Raw genomic sequence first — 10352 nt, forward strand, 5'->3', positions numbered from 1 at the left:
GGTTTTGCATTTGCCGTTATGGTAATGATGGTAACTTTCTAATATCCCAAGCGTTGAATGGATGACCAAATTGATATACTGTTCCCCAACAGCCTGATACAGACTTTGATGGTGACCATGGTACTGGCAATCAATTAATCATTTACTAATATTGATTAAAAACATGAACAGTTCAGCTTTTCTTCCTGCTAGTCACTATAAATGGTTAAAATGTAAAATTACTGGGAGGAAAGGTAGGGAATTCACAGAAGTGGAACAAATTCAGAAGCTTATGAAATCACGGCTTAATTTTCATGGAATACAGCCAAGTAAATAAAAAACATATAAACACGAAAAACAATGCAGGTTACAAATCTTGTTAGCCGTGAATATGCTTACACGTTTGTGAAGATGACCTTGGTTTGTACGACACAAACTGGGCACCAGATGGATAACAGCCTGAGGGAAATACTTTTTTCTTCCAAAGTACCAATACTCAAGTTAATTTTTGTACTTTCATCCTCTTGTTCTCCTTCTTATGAATTTATACTAGCATAACTTTTCCTTTATTTTTCATAATCACCTTCTTCCTTGAGCATCCTTTTGTTCATTGGTTTGTTCTATTGGTCTGTATCTGTGCAATGATCTGCGTTTCTATGATTTCCATGGATTTATTATTCTTACGAGAATCAGCTTTAGCTCTGCAACTTTCATGCTTCAATTCTGCTAAATCTTAAATATGTCTATATATTTCTTATGCCTTACCAGTCACAGTCCACAATTTTAATTCTGAGCTTATCAAAAATAAAGTGATGTGTGACATGCAAATGTGTTACTTATAAAATATTTTTAAAAGATCCTTAGTCTATTTTTATCACCTATAACTGCACTTGTAGCTAAGCACAGCTGTCCATCAAAGACTTAAATGCTTTTTTTGTATTCCTAACACAGCCAATAATACAATTGTTTAAGTGAAAGCAAACTGGGTCAAATCTAGTATGTCCCCAAATCTGACTCAGATTAAACAAACAAACAAACCCATAAGAATTAGGGATCACTTCACGCTGTATTCAAAACACAATCAAAGTTCAGATAATGTTACCTCACAGACAGTCTGCTGCTATGAAGTGCTTTATTTGGTGAAAATCATTTTCTGCACATCCAAATACACAGAGTCTACATAAGTGTAGCCCAAGTATCTTTTATAAGCTAGTAACAACTGGGAGAAGCTGAAGGTGAGGAAATGAAAGTTTTAGCAATAGCATAGATACAGTATGAAATATACCCTTTCATTAAAATAATAAAATCATGTTCAGAAGAAAAACATACTGAAAAAAAAGATGGCTAAAAAGGCAACAGAAGCTTTGCAATGTCAAGTAACGTGCAAATTTAATTTGTTCATTTGTTCAGGTGTACAGTAAAAGAAAGATCACCATGCCAACCCTAGGGCAACTGCCTCATTCTTCTCAGGGTGCTTTGGAAACCTGTTTCCATGAAGAAACTGTGCCTTGCTTTGTCATTGGAATTTTTATGCCTTTGCTGTGTAAAAATACCGATTTTAGTGATTGTTCATATGACAGTCTGAGCTTTTTGAAATCAATCTTTTCTTATGAAATCCAATAACAGCTTTCCCCAGTGGGCATATTTAATTTTACCAAATCCCACTTCAGTTGAAGCTTATTTCTGTCCACATACAAAGCCTAACAAAGACAAATTTCTTATTTTGTGTTCTGATTTGTGTATTGAGACCTTTGACAAAAGTGAAAACAGGAGTATGTTAGTAAGTCCTTTTTTTTTCTTTTTTTTTTTATTAAGTTGACCCCAAAACTGCCCAAGCACTATAACAGCCTGTAGAGATTCGGTCAATAAAACCTGAATTAAACAGCTAATTTGTATTAAGTACTGAGAAAAAAGTATATATTTCAAAAACACCGATACAAAGCATCTGCAAACTCCTATGCTTTTGTTGTTTGTTTGCACGTGCACAGAGAGTATTCAAGTGCTGAGATGAGCTTCTGCACTTGCTCAGGGAAGAGCTCCCCTGTGTATATTCATGTTTCTGGGGAATAAAATACACATTCACATAGTGGTGGACCTACCGAGGCTGAGTAACCTGCACTCAACAGTTGGAGAGCCACGGCTCTGTACTGTAAACATGGAGAAACCACTGGCAATTAATGTCTGTCTTTAGGCAATAGCCCAGGCAAACATAACCTTGTATCATCGTACCTCCCAGGTATTGTAACAGCAAAAGGAATCACCTACCGCTGGCTCACAGTGCAATGGGTTCCCACCTCTTTCTGCTTTCTCCTGCCTTCTGCACCACTGAACAGCCCTGGGTTAAAGCTGATAATGCCAGAGCTTGCTTTTCCCCTAGGAGATCCCTAGTTTAAAAATTATGAAGCTAGTCTTTGTTCAGTTTATGGCAAAAAGAGACATCAATAGGGTGCAATAACTCCAATAACTATAAAAAGCAATAATTAGCTGGTTTTATTTGCATTTCAAATTGTATGTATTGGATCAGGCTGTGGTATTGGTTACCATTTGGTTTCTGTAAGAAAGCAGTTGGAAGGTAGTTAGTATTGACTGATTTTTTTTCAGGAACTTCTCATTTCACAGTTTCTGAGCATGAAATCAAGCCATTACACCAAAGAAGGGATCTGGCGATAAAACCCACTTAAAAGAGCCTTCTGTCTTATACAAGTAACTGTTGAAATTAATTACAATAAACCACCCAACTTTTGACAGAACAAGTTGGTGGCCTCTCGAATTCTGGTTCTAGCATGCACAATGAAAAGCAGATTTCGGAGACTTGCTCTGCTGCTTGGATGCAGCAGTCAGTCCCTAGTACCAACGTGAGGTATAAAGCACCAGGCTTGACGCTCTTATGATGGGATTTAAAATGAAAGAAAAACTCTTAGGTACTTCTGGTTGCTATGAAACCACTGACATTTTCTGTTGGAAAGTAATTTGTCCTTAGTATAGTACTAAATTAGAAAGTAAGTAAATGGTATGTCTGCAATATTGAGGACACTAATTACTTTTGAATGGAAGATGACATTACGTGAGCAGACCACTTTATGCTAGTCATGACTGGAAAATCTTAATGTTACATCTCCTATAGCGTGATAGCAGTACTGACTTTAAGATGGCCACTCTGGGGCAGGAACTCCATGTGTGTAAAGCTGCCTACCTTGCATCCACGCCATTTTTCAGCAAATGACAATTTGGCCCAGAAATGCTATTAAGCACCACCACGTAAATTAGGCAGTAGTGATACAAAGACTTAATGAACTTCCAAGCACCCAGCTAGGTCAGATTGTGAGGTTTCTCAGAAATATTTTGCGTCCACTATTGTTCGCTACTTCACCAGTAGGAAAGGAACAGGCTGACAGGTATATAAGGGCAGGATGCTGAGCAGAGCCATCAGTTCAGACAGGAGTGTTTCTAGGGCTGAGCTAAAGAAGCTTCATTCCAAGTACACCCTAAACCCAACACCATTAGCATAGAAATGGCTTTCCAAAAGAATCTTGAGAGTCCAGCATGAGTACAATCACTTTCTTAACAACAGTATATTTTATTTGCATATTCCTCTAGAAGAAACTAATAACTTCCATTACAACTAGCAGTTCAGGTCACAGACCTGAGTATAAGAATGATCCTTTCCCCAAATTAGTTATTGGCTGCTTGGGTCTCAGAGCAAAATCAAGTGATAGAGGTAATCAGGATAAACAATTAGATAACTAAGATCTCCTGTGAGCAACAGGGCGGCAAGATGTGTTTGGACATTAGGAACTGCAAAGTTGAAGAATATTATTGGGTCGTAAATATAACAGGACAGTGTGATTTTGAAAGCTTTCTTGCTTTTATATGAATAATAATATAGTATGTTCTTTTGTATTTCTTTATGCGTTGAATTTGGTGTGTATACTTCTACATGAATAATGCAATACAGCAAAATTGATGGCACAGTTCTTTTGTTAAAGCAGTTATGAAATGAGAAAACAAAATCTACAAGGAAAAGTTATGAAAAAAACAACATTTCTCTAACAATAAAAAGATGAAGTTGCCTGGCCATTTACATTTGTCTCCTGTGTCATGAATATTAGATCAGATTCTTTTTATTAATCCATTGATAGTTCCGTAAGGCAACTCATTTTTGATAAACTCTGTCAGGACTGCTGTAAATACAAAAAAGATTTATGAATTAATTTTCATACGTAAATGACAAAATCCTCTGATACATTTGAAATATCTGCCTTGCAGTTAAAATAGAGATATATGTGCATGCATGCATATGTATTAATTTAACATTCAGATCAGCCTATTCTTTTAGAACATAGTTTAAGGCTGACTGCCTTATTCTGTAAAAAAGAACTGTAAACTACAAAGATAATTGGCATTGAGGGCATATTACAAATGAAAGAAACGGACAATCTGTGATCTGGGAAGTGTCCTGGAATAAAGGTGTAATGGGTTTTAGTTCAAAAGCATTTTTGTTTTCAAGTATCAATGGGTTGCATACAGGCCAGTGTGCTGTCAAAACACAGACATCTACAACTCATTACTATTATTACTTGAATTGCCTTTTTTTAGCTACAAGTCCCTGTCGTGAACCTATTAGCCTGAACAGCACAAAAAACATAAGTTCTAAATAAGCCTACATTTGAAGCATACGTGGATAATTCACCACAGCCCTGAGTATCTGTGTAAAGCCAAAAGTACCTCTAAGCTCCACATTTTTTGGCAGCAGTAAATCACAGAGCTGGTTCAACCCCATCTCTTTTCCTTTGCCAGTGAGACAGGGACTACGGTGGGCCTGCCAGGACTGTCACTGCTATACAGCCAGCACGTGCTGGAAAGGCAATGAGCTGCAATCAAATTTTTCTTCATTTCCCTTGTACCACAGCGGTGACCCAAGTACCAGTGCATCCATGCTAAAATTCCAGAAGAGCAGCATATCCCTTTTGCTGTGTATCTTTTAGTCATTTTACAAGGAAAGTCAGAATCATTCTTTTTATTTTACAGATGGGAAAACCAAGGTACAAAAACATGTCGTGACTTGCTCCAGAAGGATAAATGTCTTTTTTTTTAATAGATCATTAGTTTATATAACACAAGTTTGCATAGCCCCTTGACATGAGCATTTTTAGGTTCTACAAGTGAAAGACAGAATTAACCAGTTCACTGCTAGACAGAAAATGGGGCAGATACAATACCCACGAGGTTTAGTTCTGGGTTATCTTCTTCCAATCAATTTATCTGTATGGCACTTTGTTGTATTCTCTGTTTATGGTGTGCTATTTGATGTAGTGTGTAAGCTCCCTGGAGCAGGGGCTGTAAAGTGCGGTACCATCCACAGTAGCTAGTGATTAACTCATAAGAATCACAGATTTTAAAAAAAAATACGCAATATCCTGTGAGAAGAAATAAAACAGATTGAACTTCATAATCTGCTGTGTTCTTAATCCTCATCACCTGGGACCTGAATAACTTCCAAAAGCACAGGAAGCAATTTAGCTCCCCTTTCTCATCTGTGGTGCCTCTTCACGTTCTCTACACAAGGACATACTTTGTGCCATGAAGTATTTTGTTCTGACAAGTGTTTTGATTTAGTTTTAACATACCTATAACCTGTTGCTTAATGTAGAGGGGTCAGGTTGAAGGCCAGCACGGTAATGGGATTTGTAATTCTTAAAGGATGTTATTCCATAGTATGAAACTGAGCTTCACAATCCTCCTGCTTAGCAACCTGCAGTCATATACTAGAAAGTCTAGTAACAAGCTGATGTAACCCAACTTGCTCTGCACTAGTTCTGGGGTTACACTTATTGATGTAATAGCTATGTATTCTTTTAAATAACAGGATAACAACCCTGTTATGTTCTGCTGAAGATCAGAAATACTCTTGTAAATGAAGAGAAAGCAATAGATACACTTAATGAAAAATTTTCTTATATAAGCAAGCCGACACAAAAACTAATATTTGAGGTAAACATTTTCCCATTCAAATACAGAGTTTAGTTATACTAATTAAATTCACATAGACTTCTTTTCTATAGGAACTTGAAATTTTATAGTAACTTGGCCATGTCCTGAAGCCAGACTAGAAATCTATCAATAAGCACATTTGTCATGTGTTTAAAAAATACACAGCCCAAGCTTATTTGGATTACACTAATGCCTTTTAAGGTTATACAGAAGTGTGGCATGTATAGGCAGACATATCGACAATACATGTCTGGGAGCATTAAAAATAAATAAGGGAAAAGATAAGTACAGAAAAGGATTTTGTACATCCAAGTTCATGCAGCATGTCAGGGAGCTGACCTGTCCTCCACTATCCTATACAATGAACCATCTCTTCGTACTAACAACACAAACAAGTGTATCACTATGACTTCTCATTGTAGTCTCACAGAGACTTTGCCAACTGTGATATCACATTCTTTTGATCTGAAATATATTAGCTTATTTTCTTTTAGTTGTAAAGCATGCTTTACTGACATTATATATCTCCTTTTTATTTATTTACCTCTTTATTCATTTACTTATGTTACTATTTTTCATGTTAGTTTGACTTACATTAATAACTTTACTACAAAATTGTTCAACCCCATTGCACCAAACCCTGCCTGTCAAAACCTACTCTTGCAGTTGGTTTTGAAAACTGGGTAAGAAAATGTTAGTCCAAGTCAAAACACTCCATAATGTAAAAGACATTAAAACCTAGTAGAGAATATGCTAGCTTAATTGTTAGGCCAAGATGGTGATTGCAAAATCATAACCTCTTAACAGATATTAATAAGGAAAACCACCAATACATACAACAAATAATAAAATACATACTGATACATCAGTGGCTTTGTGTTATCAGAAAAAATGCTACAGGTTTATAAGGAAAAAAAAATTATGAGAAAAAATAGAAAAGCTATATCCAATTAAAAATATTTTGAGTAAATCTTAGGGTTTTATTTTCAGAGGATTGAAATATTTCTGTTAGCAGCCAACCAAGAAATCAGCCACATATTTTGTTGATGTCAGTGAAACTATTTGGGCTATCTTCTGGTTTAGTCAACCTCAGAATGTGGCCCACCATCAACTTCAGCAGGACTCTGACAATATATTTCACAGGTGATTAAACTCAACATGTGCAATATCCTTAGGACATTATATTACCTGCAAGCAATGTCTAAGAGATGGAAGAGGAAAAAGTAAAGGCTCTAATAAGAGCTGAGCAGAGTAAGCATTCACTACATCTCACTTAAGAAAGTAGTTTCATTCTGTGTTTCACTTCAATGTTAAGAAGCACACAAAAAGCACATTGCTGCGTTACAAAATGTATCCGTCCTCTGTTCATAACGTTATTTCTTTTGATGCTGAAGGAGCTCTAAAAGGAGCACAGAGATAGAAGGGGGCTGAGAGAGCTAGAACACTTCTATTAACCTATTAAGTCACAGCCCCTGAGGGCTTGTTCATCATGGTGCCTATCAAAGTGTCAGTCTTTTCTATTACCTTTTCCTTCAGATGTCTGTCTATCATCGTCATGCTCTTCTAGCAGGATTATCCATCATTTTGGGTGAAGCCAAATCATTCATTTTCATGGCTGTCTCTGTTAGTGAGTCAGGAAGGAAAAAAAAGTGTTCTATTCAACAAAAGAAAAATGATGGAATTGCCCTCTTAATCATTTTCTTTTATTACTTAATCCAAAAGGTTGGGAGGAGGCGCTGCAGTTTATTATACCAGCAGTCACCGACACCATTATATTTCAGGGTGTAGCAATACGTCCTGCTTTTCAGCAGCTTATAAAACTAGCCATAAACATTAACTCCAGGCAAGAGTTTGTCATACTGTACTATGGCTCTTGATTCAGAGCACTAGTTGACTCATATGATTAGTACTGTGGTACCCCTTCCAGGTTTCCAGTTCACACTTGAAGTAGGCCGAGATAACTAGAAATCACAATGGGTTGTTGTGATGAACTGCAGCGTTGTCCTCCTGGAGCCGCATGCTGCTGGACCAAGCATGTACTAAGCTACTGTAGATTTTGCTAGGGATTTTACAAATGCCAGTTTTGCCTAAACATTGGGCTCAGAGCACCTTGATCTACGCTATTATGTAGATCATTATTATGATATCCTCATCAGTTCTTTTTTTTCTATTAGTATCATCATGTTGATGCTCTAATCACAAGAAACTGAGCTCCTATTGCCAGTATTCCTTCACTGATGAGCACTAAGTTTACACCTTCTCTTCCTCACCTCTACATTGGCTGCCTATTTTCTTAAAAGCTTTAGCAACTTAATAACTTTGAGATCACTTCTCCCATGTTACCAGTTGGTAAAAACCGGCTGCACGTTCAGATTTTATTAGCCATAGGTAGGCAAGCAGGTTAAAACAGATTAAAAATAGCCATGGGTGAAATACTTGAAGTGGGGTGATAATTGCAGTTGCTGTAATCACAGGAAAAAGATAAAGTATTATGGCAAGGAAGAAAACATCAGAAAAGTGTGACACAGTAAGGATAAACTCATCCTAAACTCAGCCTTGTGAATGCCTTGTAGCATACTCTAGTACTGGGGCAAATGCCTCCTCCTATCATGGTCTGACTGAAAGACTAATGAAGTAAATGGGAATCATTCTTTTGACTTGGCTAGGGCTTGGATTAGGCTGTTGGGGAGAGAAAGAGGTACTGGATAAGTCTACTGGGAAAGTCCACGTTGTGTTTGTTGTAAACTCTCATCACACTCCCAGCCAGCTGGGTATAAATCAGCTCCAGGGCAGAGCCACAGTTAGCATGGCACAGAGCCTGAGCTAATAAGGCCCATGGAAAGGCAGAGCATATTATCTCGAGCTCAGAACTGTACTGCTGGCCAGCTTGGCACTTCAACCGAATAAACATCACATCTGCCTGGCAAAGTGCTCCAACATCTGCCTGAAAAATCCCACATAAATACACCCATTGCTGAGCAGTTATAAGCATGGCGTATTCCTTACAATTCTGTACAATCTAAAATGTGACTGCACTACAAAAGCCCCTAAATATTTGTACAGAACTAGAGCTCAAGAAATAATTACTTGGTTAATTCTTGATAGTCTGGAGATTATGTCTTATTACTCTATAACGTCAATTGCTCAAGTACTACTAAAGAAGACACTTCAGAAACATTGAGTGTCTTCTCCCAAACACACTCCCAAGAGCCGTATTTGTCAGTGATGTCCATAAGTGGTTTCAGGATAATTGTGCTAACCTAATAAAACCATATGTCAAATTCCACAGAAGCCTTGAAAATCAACTGGCACTTTTAAAATGCAACATTAGGATCTTTGGATTGATACTTGTACTTTTTAGCTTCACAGACTCCCTTCCTTGCCCAAGAATGTGTATATTCAATATATCATATGGTCATTCCATAGCATTATTAAAGTATCCATAACAATTCTTATTTTGAAGGTACTGATTATACAGGCTGTGATCTCAGAGTCCTGGTCCATTCATGTTCCTCTAAGTGGATGGTAAGGAGGTTCCTTTTTCTACAGGTATCCATTGGTACCTGCAGGGATCCATCCCATGCTTTTGAACCCAATGAACACCATAAATCTCCTGCAGTTTAGCACCAGGTATTTTCCAGGAGGAAGACCACTGATTTCTGCCTTGGTTCTGGAATATATTTTTATTTTCTATTGCTCTTTCAACTGCAAATTTTTGTCTTGTAATTGGATATTTGAACAGGGTCTTAGTTAATGTTTCTCTCCAGTGCATAATATGGTCTTTGAATATGAACTCAGTTAAAGGATTCTGAGCTAATACACACATTCTAAAGAATCCCTAAATATTCAGGATTCTATCATAGAATCTGTCCTCCACAATCCTGCCTTTACTAATTTTTTATTATTATTTTTTTTTAATAGATTGTGGAACTTTTAGAATGCTTCCTTTCAGTATTTCAAAATTCCTTATGTTTTCCTTACTTTTACCCATATTGATCTCAGTAATACCTACATAGTAAAAAGTTCACCAAATTCATTATCCAGTTTTGGTATTACAATCAAGGACAATAAGGCAAAACACTACAGAAGTTACGTTAAATACACCTGCATTCACTCAGGAGGTGAATCATGCCCCTGACAAGCAGCAGAAGGTGAAGACTCGCCTGAATTCTCCAAAATTATTGCCAATCCTGCTTAAAAAAGTGTAATTCCCAGTTCCAACCTTGGACAGACAATCTCAGAAACAGGGTTCTACCACAAGGTACTAAGATCTGGCCTGCTTTTAGGTAATCTTAACAAAATTCATGAGTAGTAATTGGTGCTCTCTGATATGCAAAAAAGCAGAAACAGTGTGGGATGAATGCTAGGTGAAATGTTAGGAT

The sequence above is a fragment of the Accipiter gentilis genome, chromosome 6 (assembly GCF_929443795.1).
Source record: "Accipiter gentilis chromosome 6, bAccGen1.1, whole genome shotgun sequence".
Classification (NCBI taxonomy): domain Eukaryota; kingdom Metazoa; phylum Chordata; class Aves; order Accipitriformes; family Accipitridae; genus Astur; species Astur gentilis.